The 14,969-nt window shown below is 37.8% G+C and overlaps 1 protein-coding gene across 1 annotated transcript in view; it reads left to right on the forward strand.

Annotated features, from left to right (window-relative positions):
• The window catches only part of RUNX2 (RUNX family transcription factor 2), a 173,665-nt gene that overhangs the window by 97,211 nt on the left and 61,485 nt on the right, over window positions 1-14,969 (forward strand). The gene's annotated exons all lie outside the window — the stretch shown is intronic.

A 14,969-nucleotide genomic window follows, 5' to 3' on the forward strand; every position in this document is an offset into this window, starting at 1 on the left:
AATATTGGGTTGTCTTTTTTTTAACCCAGTAAAAATTAACTGGAAACAGATTGAGCAGGCATTATTTTGAATACATTACTCTACAATCCCTCCAGGAGGTGGGATCTAAAAGCCCACATGGACACTTCTGCTCTTAACATGGAGCCTCTCATTTCTGCCCTTCCCTAGGCTGTCCTCTGCACTGCAAAGCTCTGTCCCTCAATATTGGGGCCTTACTAGGAGGGTTTCTTGTCGAGCAGAAGAGACACCCCCTCTCTCCCACACATACATTTCAAACATACATATACATATGTTTTAATCCCAGCCAGCTTCATCTGGTGAAATTCAAAAGTTTTCCATGTTTTTCAATCAGCATTTGGGAAATAGTAAAACAGCCCTGCATTGGCACAAGAAAAAGGTTCTCCGATGTGAGACATTTCAGAATTCATCCACTTACCTGAAATCAGTAGCTGGAGTAATTGCTTTCTGTTTAAGAACTCTTAAATATTTTTTTCAGGAACTATACATTATGTTACAAGGCATTGTATTGAAAAGGGATAAGCACACGTGAACCACTGCAGAGGCTCTCTGCAGTTCAGTGCTGCTCCAGCATCTGGCAACATATAGTAGCTGAAGGTTGATTGTAGACTTCAGTAAAATCAGGCACTGCTTTCCTAACTGAAAGACTCGAATATTCCTGAAGCTCTTAAAATCAACCATCCAACATTTACCATTTATCTTTTTTTGCTGGTAAGCAAGCCAAATTAGTTCCTTGGCAAGTATGTGTCTGTGTCCCTAATTATTCTGGAATCTTTGATAATTCTTATTTAGACTCTGGTAGATAGAAAAGCTCATATGGCACTTTACACGAAATCCAGCAACTTGTGGCTTTGTGCATAGGCCCAAATGAAACAGGATGTGAGGATGTGAATGAAAGGTAGGGAGTAGCAGGAGCCCTTTAAAAGGAGGTGTCACCTTCTTGAAATCCATTTCTTTCTAGCCTCTATTTTGATTCCTTTGCACTGTCTTTAGCTTGAGCTGTGTGCAACAGTCTTTTCCATGGATTGCGATGCTGCTGAAACTAATGATAGTTAGATGGAGTCAATAAGAAAATGGTGAAACACTTTACACAATACAGTTGGACAATTTCGGTGATAGCTTAGATAGCTAAAACAGCCAACAGAATGATTCTACATTCCCATGAATTATTCTTGACAACTTAATATAATTCATTTGCTCCTTAGGAAACATTATTGGCCTTCTAAAGGTTATTGATCAAATCCCCTTTTTATAAATAGGAGAGACTTTCCTGATGTGTAATTTTCTTCCAAAGATGGAAGTTGCTATTGATCCTATTTATTGTTTGCGGTAGCTTGAAGCATACCCTTGTCCATTGATTTTTATCTGTAAGATAAGTATGTTCATTTCAGCAGCACTTAAAAAAGCTAGTGTCTGGTTACACATTTCAAGTTGTTTGGAATATTGTTGATGAAACAAACCAAAATAAGGACATGAATTGCCAGTGCAAATGCTGTTGTGTATTTAATAAAAGGTACTATATTCGTACATTATTTTTATTGCTGAGAAGGCCTTTTAAAAGATATACTATATGCATCTTAAATAATTTTGTAGGATATTTTTTGTTGCTACAGGGGCTGCAGGCAGCAACCCAAATGCATTTAAAAAGAAAGGAAGAAAGAAAGACATTCTTGTACAATTTCAATACTGCTTTATATTCTTGGATTTAATCCAGCATAGATCATTTTTATATTCTGTTCTGTAGCTTCAGTAATGTTTCTATATCATATTTTGGGATCATTTCGGATTAAAACTTCAGGTTGCTCAGGTGTGCAGTTTTGCTTGCCCCAAAACATGCCCTGTTCATGCCCTTCTACTGTTGACCGCACCATTGAAATGGTTTGCTTTACAGTTCAGAGTAACCAATAATAATAAAAGAAGAGAGTCTTAAGCACCTTTGATATAAGCACAAGGCCCTTGTTTAGTGTCTCTCATGTTTTAAGTGTGCCTTTAAAAAAATAGACTCAAGCTCTCAGTTGGAAACATCTTTATCCATCTAGGGAGATACTTAATGCCTTGCTGGCATCAAGAGAAACGTAAGCTAAAAGTTCAAGCTTTTTACGGTTACTATAATGTTTCTCCTGTGTGTCACCCATCTCTTCTTCCGAATTCATTTTTATTTATTTATTTTGATACAGGAAGGGAATGTGGGATGACATTAGCATTATGGGCTGTAGTTAGAATCTCAAGTCCAGAGGAAAGGCTGGCCCAGTTTATAGTGTTAAAAATGCTTGTGCAGACGCATTTACAGAGAGATTTTTCAAGTCTTGGCCCTTGGATAAAACTCAGAATTCTCTTGTAAGCTTGGGCATGACGAATCCAAAGTTTATTGGTACAAAACAGGCACTAGCCCATGAAAAAACCCTTGTCACAGCATCTAGGAAGGTGCTCCATTGAACCGGACTCTAAGCTAGCAGTCCCTGGGCATGGATTTGCTAGCCAGTATCTCCTCCCTTTTCACCAGGCTTCATCAAGGAGAGATTTTTGCACTGTCAAGTTTGCCAGATAGGTTTACCCTCCTTTCTTGCTGGAGTCTCCATTTCAGTCCTGGTGAGGTCATGCATCAGGACTCTGAGAAAAGCCATGAACAAAAGCAATAATTTAAATAAAATATAAACCAAAGGAAATACTGTTTTCTAAGAGCTTTATTTCTGTGATAACATTTCATTTCAGTATATTTGACCTATCATTTAACCATTTATGTTTCTTGCAATATTTTTAAATAGATCAGCCAGAAATCATATTTTACAGTACTTTTTGTTTCCTAGGTACACTAAGCAATATTCCACAGTATTTTTTGCTTAAATATGTTTTACCAGTCTTGAATTTCTTCTGGAGCAAAATATTTGTAGCATTTCCTGTAAATACAAGCTTTAATTTCTTTCATTTTCCCCCAATTGCTGTTGTCCAAAAATTGCTTTCCATGCACAGATTGTACAAACACATTCTTTTTTTTTTTGTGCCGCAGACAGCGATTGTGGAAGGGAAGGGTTTACTTTATCTTCAAAGGGACTGTGTGTATTGTATGTTGCAACTGTAAATTGAATTTGTTTGGCATTCTCTCATGATTGTAATATTAATTTTGAGGTTTGAATCTCATTTTCAATAAAGTGGCTTTTTTGTTATTGTTGTTCCTTGCTTCTTTGTTTTCTGCTGCATCTCCATAATTATGTCTTTCATATTTGTAAATAGACTAGAGCTGACTGGAGCCAGAGTATGCTGAAATACCAAACTGCACATTGACAGCTTCTTTAATTTCTGCAGGATAGAAACTGCTATTTTAAAACAGCACATTCCTAATCTTAAGCATAGTTATATGAAACTCCAAGGATCCCTGATTAATGGTGCACATCTAATGTTGCACCATGGCCTGTATCAAAATAAGAGCTTACTTTAATTAATGAAAAAAGCAGAGGGGGTGAGGTATTTAACATTGTTGCTGTGGAGGAAAAAGTAGAAAGAAAGAAAAGGCACTAGAAGGTAACCATTCTCTCAAATAATATCTGTATGGTATGTTTTATGATGGAGTCATTAGCACAGTCAGAAATTGTTCCTTTTCTTCTTTCTGTTTTTTTTTAAAGCAAGGGTACGAGGAAAACGTCATTGTGAAGTTTTCACTTAAGGCCCTATTATTTGGTCTGGTGCCACAATTTTTGTAACCGAACGGTGGAGAAATGAAGGTTTGGCGGTGTTCTGAGGGCTTACATCTATCCCATGTATGTGCTACTAGCCTACTACCAAAAGAAGAAGAAGTGGGAGGGAGAGAGGGAAAGAGAGAGAGTGAGAGGAGCCCCATTTTTATAAGGACTCTGTTTCATGACAGCCTCCTGTTTACATCAGTATTCATATAACAGTTCAGAGTCTTCTAGGAAACTGGTATATAAGCTGTTGACCACAGACCAAGTACTGTTTGTGCTGTTTGCAGGGAAACAATAATGGATATTATATAGTATATGTCACCTTTGGGTTGCTATCTAGTGCAGCTAAGTGCATTACACTGTTTAATCCATACAAGTATGTCGGGGTTGAGAAACATAGGCCCCCAACCCTCATCAGTCCTAGCCACTTGGCCAGTAGACAGAAATGCTGGGAGTTGCAGTTTAGCAATACATAAAGAGCCACAGGGCCTCCATCCATGCTAAGAGTTGAAATTGCAAAGTTAATTTTTTTCAATAAGCAATTTTTTCCAATGATGAGAAGTCAAGACGTGCTTTTAATAAATTAATTAATAAATATTGACATTGAAGAGGTTGATGTCAATTTGATGGTACATAAAATAAATAAATGTCATGAACTCAATAATAGTAACTAAAGATTCATAGTTTATTTCTGGGTGAGAAATAAAGGCAGATAGCTGTTAATGTATTTCAAATTTATTTTTAAAAATCTCAGAACTTCTTAAAGAGAATGGATTCGACTTTAAAACCATGGAAATTCACTGATTAAGTATCTGGGTAATGGATGGAACTGTTCTCAGTGATGTATTCGAAGCAACAATCTTTATAAAGAGAATAGGAAGCTAGAAGCTCACAACCGCAGAAAGAGATCAGGACAGCAAATAGGAATAGGAGTATTGCAAGGGAACAAGGCAATTTCTAATCATGAAGAAATAATGGATTTTTCAGGGTGACTTGCTTTGTGTATAATATCATCTGTTGCAAATGGATGCTTATCTCCTTGCAGTAGGAGCTGCAAGGCCCTAGAGTTTATCCAGGTGTAGAGGGGGTAGTAGGAGTACTTTAAGAAGGAAAAAGACATCACAGTACAAATAGTAAGTATTTGGAGGCATAAAATATGAGTGGACAAACCAGGGGAGGTCTAGACCACTGGGCCTGATTAAGTGATTCTGTTTCTAGACATGGAAGGCATACTTCACCCACCTGATACAGTGTTAATATCTCAACAAGGGAAAAGACTTAGGTTCACAGGGGTCAACAATGGAAAACTTTCCACAGAGGAGGCAAACAGGTTGGCGGAAATGGGGGACTTATTATTAAAAGAAATAAAAGCTGCAATGTATTGACCAAACATGCTATTGGAAGAAGCATGTTGTCTTCTGCTAGACATCCAGGATTACAAAGTCAATTAAACTAAATGATTACTACTATTTCTGTTTGTCATGTGGATATTAAGGCCATTTTAGAGGATTAAAAAAGACTACAGAGTCCTGGATAGGAAGACAAAGGACAAGAGCAATTAGGAAAAGCATGATCCTGGAAGTGAGCAACTGGCTAAGAAGGGAGTGGAGTCAGGAAAAGTTTTAGGCTGTCACCAGTATGGGTTGCATCTCAGAAGACCAGAGAAAAATAGGTTTTTGGCAAGAGCCTTTTGGACCTTAGTAGAAGAGAAAGGGAGAAAGGGCCAAGATTTAGGCAGAGAAATGCTGGGTATGAGGCACATGACTGCCTATGACAAGGCTAGAAAGGATACTCATAAATCCTCAAGACATGGGTGTAGTGATATCCCCGGTCTCTGATGTCTACATACCAGAGCACAAAGTATGCAATGCACAGAGGATGTGTAAGAAACAGGAAGAACCAGGTAATGGAAAAAACCACAATATTTATAGGAGATGACCTGGCTGAGCCCGAGGGCGGGTCAAATACATCATCAGTTTGGAGTCTCTATGCCCTGTAAGAGACCTAGGTCCAGCCTCCCTTGAACTCTTATCTGGTGCCAATTTGCCTTGACTGTTAGTAGATCAGATTCTTATATATAGATAGCATGGAAAAAACTTGTAGTACTTTTAAACCCTACCCTGGCTCCTGATTTTTTTTGCATCTGAAAATATTAGAGAAGTATCAGGGAAGCATGTTGGGTTAAAAGCAATGTTTGGGATGTTGAACTAGAAGGATACTACTTATTCAAAGGAAAAAGATCCAATAAAATGGGGATGAAGGGGCTGTGACTTATAAATAAATCTGAAAATGGAAGTCCTGTTGAAAGTATTTGGCTATGATTAAAGAGAGTAAGAAAAATTATATCATAGTGGATATTTAACACAGGTCATTCACCCTAGTAGAGGATATGGAGAGTGCCTTTCATAACCAAATCACCTGTTCCGAAGAGGGCCCTCTCCAGGGGTAATGGGAAACTTTAGCTACCCTAATATCTGTGGGAAAACTAATTCAGCTATGATGAAGTGGCAAGTCCTGCAGATTTCTGATCTCTTTTGCTGAAAATTTTCATTTCAAGTATTCTAGATCTAATGTTTATCAAGGCAGTAATTTGTTAGTAGAGACAATTTTGTGTTGAAGTCTACACTAAGCAGAAGAGGAAAAGCTGAGTCAGTCATGAGCCTTGGTATACAGGGAAACAGATTTTGTTGAATTCAAAGGGTGGGCAGCAGCTAAGCGAATAGAATAAGTGGGAGATCTGATAACTGAGATAATGAAAATTCAGGCAATTCAATGATCCCTTTGAGAAGGACAGATTTAAGAGTCCTTTAAGAATTAAAAAGAATTTCATTGACAAATTGAGGAGATAAAAGAGGGATGGGAAATGGAGGAGGGAGTTGATAATTAAGAAAAGTATAAACTAGTAGCCTCAGTCTGAAGGAATAGGGTTAGAAAGACTAAAGCTCAAAATGAGACAAACCTGGTGAGTAGTGCAAAATATAGTAAGGTTTTGGGAAGTAATCTGAAGTAAAAGAACAGCCAAGGAGGCTGTGGATTATTGTGCCAAAAAAGTGGGAAGTAGTAACAAATCCTTTTGTGCCTTTCTTGCCTCAAAAGATGGAGAAAGCCCTTCCAAACATGATTAAGAAAAGAAGGGAAGGAATGAATCATAGAATTTATAAAATGTATGATAAAAGCCCATCTTGCTTCTTTAAACATTTTCTAATCTCTAGGGCCAAGCAAATCAGATGGTTAAAGAAGTTATCTCAGAACCACTGAATATAAACTTTGAAAGCAAATAGAGAATCATGAGGTGCTAGAAATATGGAAAAGAGGAAAATATCATTACATATTCAAAAAGAAGAGGTATTATGGGTATTAAGGTTCTAGAACAGATTGTCAGGTAGCATATATCTGAGCATTTAGAACAGAGGTCTCCAACCTTTTGGGCACCAGGGACCGGTTCTGTGGAGAAAGGTTTTTCCACGGACTGGAGATTGCGTGGTTTTGTGTGCTAACTGCATCCCACGGATGGTGCTTTATTTGTTTGTGCGGACCGGTTGCTGGTATACCGCAGCCCAATACTAGTCCATTGACCGGGGGTTTTGGACCCCTGATTTAGAAGATTGCTACATTATTGGGAACTAGAATGAGTTTATCAAGAACAAACTATCAGAGTAGGCTTATTTCGTTTACTAACAAAGCAGTTTAGTAGACTCAGGGAATGCTTTTGATTTACTATACCTTAATCAAAATAAAGTGTTTGATAAAGTCTTGCATAATGATTGTGGATAACAAAAATAAACATGGATTAGATGGTATTGTGGCCCTATGGATTTGTTAATGGCTGAACAACTGCATGCAAAAACTGCTTGTAAATAATTTTGCATTGCATTGGTAGAAAGTATTAAGTGGGGTCTTCCAGTTCATTCCTATTCAATATCTGAATACAGAACCTAGAGGGTATTATAAAATGGATGCTTATCAAATTTGTAGATGACGCGAAACAGGGAAGATTGTTTAATACCTAGGAAGACAAATTCAGAATTCAGATTTAGCTAGTTTCAACATTGGGCCAAATCTGTAATGATGATCTTCAATGATGCCAAGTTCCTGCATCTAGGTATAAAAAAAACCCAATACCTATTTGTCAAGATCTGGTTTGGTGGCATTGTGGGTGAGAAAGATATATGATACTAATGGGTCACACATGAACACGAGCAAGCAGGTAATGAAGCAACTGAGAAGTCTAATGCAATTTTAGAGTGAATTAGCAGAAACATTGTGTCCATTTCACAAGAATTTATGGTGTCATCCTACCTGGTTAGTCCACTGTTGGAGTATTGTGCCCACTTCTGGATACCATATTTTAAATGGGGCAGTTAAAACAAGAAGTTGGAACAAGTTTAGAAGAGAACTACCAGGAGGATAAGAGGTCTGGAAACCAAATCCTTTGAGGAATATCTATGGAGATTCGTAGTTATGTTCTTCACTTCAGAACTGAAGAAGCATCTTGGATGAGAAGTGAAGCCTCTTCAAGGAAAAACAAAGAAAGTCCAGTTGCCTTTTGAAAAAGCACCTTTGGGGCATCCTTTGAGGAATATTTAAAGGAGCTGGGCATCTTTCTCCTACAAAGTTCAAGGCTAAGAAAAGACATGATAGCAAGAGGAGGTAGACCCTTTTCTGTTGAAATAAACCAAGAACTAATGGTCGAGGAAGATTCAAGATTGAATATTAGAAAATAAGAATGGTTAAACGATAGAAAAATCTGGCTAGAACAATGGTGGACTGCATCTCTCTGGAGGCTTTCAAGCAGGGATTGGGTGATCATCTTTTGGGAAAGGTTTCCCCAGGTGTTTTATGTCAGAAGGATGGGGAGCTCTGCTCCTGATATAATTTTTAGGAGTCAGATGTATGATTTCTTCAGGCATCATGGTCATTACACGTAGCTGTTGTTTTAGCTCATACTCCCAGAGTTACTATTGTGGGAAGCCATGTTAAATAAATAAATAAATACTTTTATGATTCTGATGCTACAGCGGTACAAATAAAAACAACAATACATGCTGTTTTGGTTTCATTTTGCCAATAATGAAGGATCTTCAAAAGGAAAACTCAGTTGTAATGATTTTACTGCCAACACCAGAATCTTAAGTTTTGAGAAGTCTTTAGCATTTTGACAATTAGCAATTAACATCATTTTGTCTCTTTCGCTTTCAATCTGCTAATTTTCATCTTTAAGCTTGGCTATGGTTGTTTTTAAAACAACAGCCTGAATGCTCAAGCAGTTTTTGTTTACTTTTCCATTTCCGGAATTGTCAGAACTTCTGTTGTCTGCTGACCTTGTTTGCTTGGTCTCAACACAATACATCAAACAAATTTTCCCACGAAGAAGATCCAAGCCCAGATCTTAATGAAGGGCATAATGCAAAAAATACCAGCCAGGTAAGCAGAACAGCAATGCATTTTGTTAGTGAGCTGAGAGAAACCTTGTGTTAGATGCAGATAAAGGCAGATGTGGGAATCTTGGCGGCTTTCAGAGGTCTGTATCCTTTTACTGCCAGGGATGGCTTTCTCCAAGCAGAGCAGGATGTTCTTTTTTATAATAGCCAGGCCAGATGTTAAACACTTCACTGCTAAACCCTGCATAAGTGAGAAGGGGGAGCAGCTGACTTCTGTTAAGATGAACACCAAGAGAATAAGCCAGAAAGTATGCGAAATCTCCAGGGCCTCTTCTTCATAAGCCCCTGTTTGGCGACAAGATCACAGCATCGGGACTGGAAGTTCCTCACCACATGGCATTTCTGCTCTTATCCCTATTTGAACTGGGTTGTAGAATATAGCTTTCTTGATTACCTGGGTGTTTCTTCCCTCTCCTCTCCCTCATACACAATTGCTGACTTTATTGTGCTGTTTGCAACTGTTTTGCCCTTGTTCCTTGAATCCATGGAACTGTGTTTAAAGCATGATTTAGCAATTTGCTTGCCTAACCACAGAAAACAATGTAATTTTGAATAGTGACCAGTAGCTCAGAATGTGCAGCTTGCAATCCCAGAGTCACATATTGCCTGAAATGTTTTAACGCCCTCTATTGTGCCCTTTCAGATGGAACAGTTTTGACGGTGTGACTGCCAAAAAATAGTAGAAAACCTTTCAACCATTTTGAGGCAGGAAGCATATAACAGTTTAGCTTAATGTAGTTTCAAAGTATCAAATCTGCCACCTCTCAAACCATGAAGCATCCCCCCTTCACCAATGTGTGTGATGCAGCCCCTTGCCGGCAGCATCCCTTTTCCCATTCTAAACCCTGCATTCATGGCCTCAAAACCTTTGCACATCTCTGATTTAGATCTAAAGAACTATAAGCAAAATCAAGTCAATTGCATAATTTGTGAAACCAAGTAAAAGAAGCACAGAGGTGTATTCAGTAGCTCCTGCAGTACTACCCATACTTCTGGGTACATAAATGTTGGTCAAGGTCTTACGTGAGTAGAATATTTTATCCGAAGATACATGAGAGTTTCTCATAGAAAAGTAACGTAGGGTTTACAACTCTTAATGTGCTTTCATTCTTGTTTTTTCTTTTTGATTGAAGTGAAACTTCTAAATAATAGCATTGTGATTTTGGGTTCTTGCTCATTCCTTCAGTCATTGAGTCACCAGAAAAATATGCCAAAATACAGGGCACTGCCCTGACAGGGGCTCTATTCAGCCTCAATGGAAAAGCAGTGACTGGTGCTGTCCTTACAGTTTTAATGCGAGACAAAGGCATTGATTGAAGGATTCCTGCTTCATCCCACACCCCTCTTCTGTTCTAGAGGTCTGTTGGCTGGCCTATTTTTAGATGGGGATTTAGCACTAAGTATCAGATTCTCAGACTTCACCCTATGCCACTTTACTGTGTACCTTTTATGAAAGGTTAGCAAGGCATCTTTGCACTGTGTTTAGGCAGGATATCATGAGAATTGGGATCAGGATTGGATTTTAGAAATAATTACTCTTTCTTGGTTGTACTGTAGCACAGCAAGGTTACTATAAAAATAGGATGTCCCTACACTATAGTATAAATTATCTGGTAGTGGAGGTTCAGATTTAACCTCAGCCACAGAAGTTCTGAGTCATCCACACTTTCAGCCCAACTTATCTACCTTGGTAAGTATATTGTAATTGAGAAAAAAAGGGAGGAAATTGCTCTCTGTATACTGCTTGGAGCTTCAGAAGGAAAGGTGAAATATACATCTAATGAACATTTTTTCACTTTATACACAATAGAGCTCATTTTTTATAAGAGAGTGCACACATCTATACACACACACACACATTTCTAAAACTCCCCAATATTGGTAGTTTTTATTTAGTTCTCCATTACTAACAACAGTGAAAAGAGAGAATACAAATGTCAGATGTATACTCCAGCTAGAAAGTACTGAGAACAGGAAAAAAATGTAGCACTGTACACAGTGGTGGGATTCAAATATGTGAACAACCGGTTCTCTGTGTGGATGCCGCTTCCGGAAGTCCATTCTGGGCCTGGGCAACAAAGGAATTAGCTACCGGTTCTGCCAAAGTGGTCCGAACGCTGAATCCCACCACTGACTGTACATAACATTGGTCTGGAATTTTATGTAGCCAGTCTGAGATAGGCAATTTTCAACACATGGATTAAGGATATATTTAGTTTAGGAGGAATTATTTTCTTTCTCAACTCCTTATAACTTAATTTGTTGTGTTTATCTTCCTTGTTCAAAGGTTTAGGCTGTTTCACTTCTCAGTTCTAATAACTAATAAAGGCTACAATGACATAGGGGCCTACTATCTGTCACAAATGGGTGATAGTAATAGTACATGAGGTTTCCTGAAAGACAGACTGTGTTTTTCTGCTGTGATGTGCAAGTGGCATTCTCTGTTTCTACAATACACCCTTACAGTATGTCACTTGGAATGACTGAGAACTCTGAATTATCTGGTGTGTCAGAAATCCTGAATCTTCTGAACTATAGAGGTATAAAGCAGGTCCATATGCCTTCATCAGAACCAATGTTGTAGAAATGGCTTTGTACTTTTGTGAGACTGACCATCCATAGCCTTACAATTTTGGGCTTTTTCTAGTTCCAATAACCACTTTGCCAGTACAGACTGAAGTGACTTCTAATGGTACAAGGGGCATTTATTTGTAAGCAGGGACTTTTCCTAGACAGAATTAGTTGCCTGTTGAGCTCCACAGTTGTGAATAGACATAATCCTTATTTCACATTATGTCGTTGTTTGCTAGAGGAACTGCAAGGTAGAAAAAAAAACATTCTTTGCTCCTGTTAAGTATTTTGTTGCAAAGACCTTATTCCCAGAACGTCAGAATGGGATAGATCCAGATGTGATGTAGTTAGCTTTTTACATACGTTTCTCTCCTTCCTTCACTTCTCTTTTCTTTGTTTCTTTCCTGATTCACTATCTGCTTCTGTAATAATACTGGTATTTCAATGTCCTACATTAAACAAGCTCTTATTTGCAACCATTTTCATGATCCTGTGCCAAGACTTTCAAGCTTTCAGCAACATCTCAAAACATATTTCTTCATCCCAACTTTCAGTTAAAGGGGACTGCAGTGTCTATCTGGTTTGAGATTGTTATGCTGTATAATAAGCTTTCTAAAGAAATAAAGCTTAAGGTCTTTTTAGGGTTTTGTACTATAGTAAGTTTTACTTGTTTAAATTGTTGATAAGTTGCTTTTGTACATTTTTAGTGAATGTTATTCTTACTTTGGACTGGGTTAAAGAGTGAGTGAAGACAGAATAACATATAAAACAGTTCCCAGTCACCTCTAGTTTGCATGTTATCTTTTAAAAAGCAAGGAGAATGCTTCTTTTCAACCCTCAGCATTAGTGTGTCTTACCTATAGGCATCTTTTAAAAAATAAAAGTGTTTAGGTAACTTACCTTAAAATATAGTTATTTTATTTTGAATGAGAAAGGGATGAGGCCAGAATCAAATTCAAACATTGCAATAGAGTGATCTTCTGAAATTCCAGTGTTCTGTTATTCCTGCTGCTGCTGCTCTTTAAGAAAAAGGGCACGTGGAAGGGAAAGTGGTGCTCACAGGACTGAGTTCAGGAGAGTTAGTAGGAGTCGAGGAAAAAGAGGAATGAACATGACAGTTGTTGAACTGGCCATCTTCCATCATCTGTGAAAATGGTTGTAGAACCTTCCACATCTTTGTAAATTTGCATTTTTTAGTCTTTCAAGAAGGAAAAGGGACAAAAAAGACATAACAGATAGGCTGATGGTCAAAACATGTGAACATAATCTAGATGCTGTAATGAATGGTTACAAGGCACATTGAAATCTACATTCAGAACTAGTCTTGGGTGAGGCTAATTTTTTTTTATTGTGTGATGCTGCATTGGAAGATATGTAGTTAAAAAAGCAGCCAATGCATAAATAGTAAATAGGGATGCTCTTTAGATACTCAACATTTTGAGGTCTATGGATTTTAATATGAAAAGAAAAAAAAACCACATGATTTATACTTTTATCTTCTTTTAGGGATCTCCTTACATTTGCAAGGTAGATACTCAGACAAGGCAACTGATGGTAAAGATATCAATACCTAAAGATATCAATGCATTTTTATTCAAAGAAGAATTTTTATACATACAATGATAAGAATATCTTCAAAAGTTGTCTATCAATTACACTCATTCATGGTAGAATACTGTAATTCCATGTTTTTATTTGTTTAACACAGTATTCAGAAATTAAAGAGACACTGAATTAACCAGGAGTACCTAGAGGGCATTGAGTAAAACATTGTGCAGTGGTGACAGTGGTACTCCACTTTTCCACCAATGACTAGATGCTGGGTATTGGATATTGAGGACCTCCACATAGTTTTGCCTGTAAGAATGACTTGGTAGGCTGGGCGGGAGAAAGATTACAAAAATGGCGTTGAATAGAAAAGAACCCCTTACCCAAACTTGGGGGAGAGATGTTGAAGCTGCTTTGGATTTGCAGCTCTCCCAATATATCATCTTATTTTACCCTTAATTTATTTAAACTAGATAATCCCAATTAGGAAGGCTCTCTAAGATAGGAGGCAAGAATAGATGTACAGCTAATGTAAAAAAAATTCTCAAATACACAAATGCCTGTAATTTTTCATACAAAAATCTTTGTGCCTTTTTGCCTAAAGAATTCTAAAAGCGCCTTCCAATCAAAATTTGAACATTTACATATGTTTCCAATTATTAGCACATTTTACAAGATTAGTTAACAGGGTACGTTCAGTTTTTCAGACAATATATTTCTCCTTGAAAGATATTTTTACAAGATATCCAAACTAAGCCTGGCACTTTGTAGATTGCGGGCTCCCCGCCAGGGACAGATCTTTGAGTTTTCATGTAACATAAACTATCAGCTTCTAATCTACTGATGGGTGCAAGAATCTGTTTCAACAGCAGAACCTTGTGCAAAAGAACAAAGCAGTTTGCTCTTCCTGAGGTGAAATATCCTTGAATGAAAGGGCTTTACCTTTCATTCTGAAAGTTCCCTTTCATATCTGGAAGGGGCAGTGGACCTTATTCCTGAGCTAAATCTGGAAGTGTTGCTTGATACCTGTGTCTGTGAAACTCCATGCACACATGTACTGTTATCCTACAGTGGTGATTCTTTCACTCCATGAGAAGACCTCTGGACCTTGATTATTTACAATGGTTGTTAATGGTTCCTTAAGCTGGATTTTTCTTTTTTAATTTCCCCCAAATACTTGGCATGCAAGTTATAGCTACCCACAAAGGTAGAATCTGTGACCAAAGAGTGGAAGGCAGGAGTACTTTGCATTTTGCCATAGAAGGGAGTGTTAAAATTAACGTGTAGCAGGCTTACACACAGCCAAGAAGAGCACATGATTTTCAGTTACTGTTATCTGAAAAATATAAAAAGTGAACAGAGCAAGTAATACATTTTTTATATCTTATATGTTTTGTAAGAAATTTGTTAATTTGTTTGCTGGGACTTAATAGGCTGTGGCACATAAGAGAGTGCCCGAGCAACTTGAGTGATTCTGTAAAATTAAGAGAGAAGTTCTCCACCATCCCATCCTTCTTTTACTCCTAATGCGGATGTTTTTCTATGGATGAAACAAAAGATTTATTCCAACTTTAACTTCATAATATGCCTCAAACTGACATAGGCTGATCTTCAGAAAATTAGGGCTGGACATGATTCGCACTTGCATGGGAGACCACAAAGAAATCCATCCTGTAGGGTAGACTGTGAGGGAAGAAGGAGGAGGAGGAGGAGG

This window comes from Protobothrops mucrosquamatus, unplaced genomic scaffold, assembly GCF_001527695.2.
Source record: "Protobothrops mucrosquamatus isolate PMUCROS unplaced genomic scaffold, P.Mucros_1.0 scaffold78, whole genome shotgun sequence".
Classification (NCBI taxonomy): Eukaryota; Metazoa; Chordata; class Lepidosauria; order Squamata; family Viperidae; genus Protobothrops; species Protobothrops mucrosquamatus.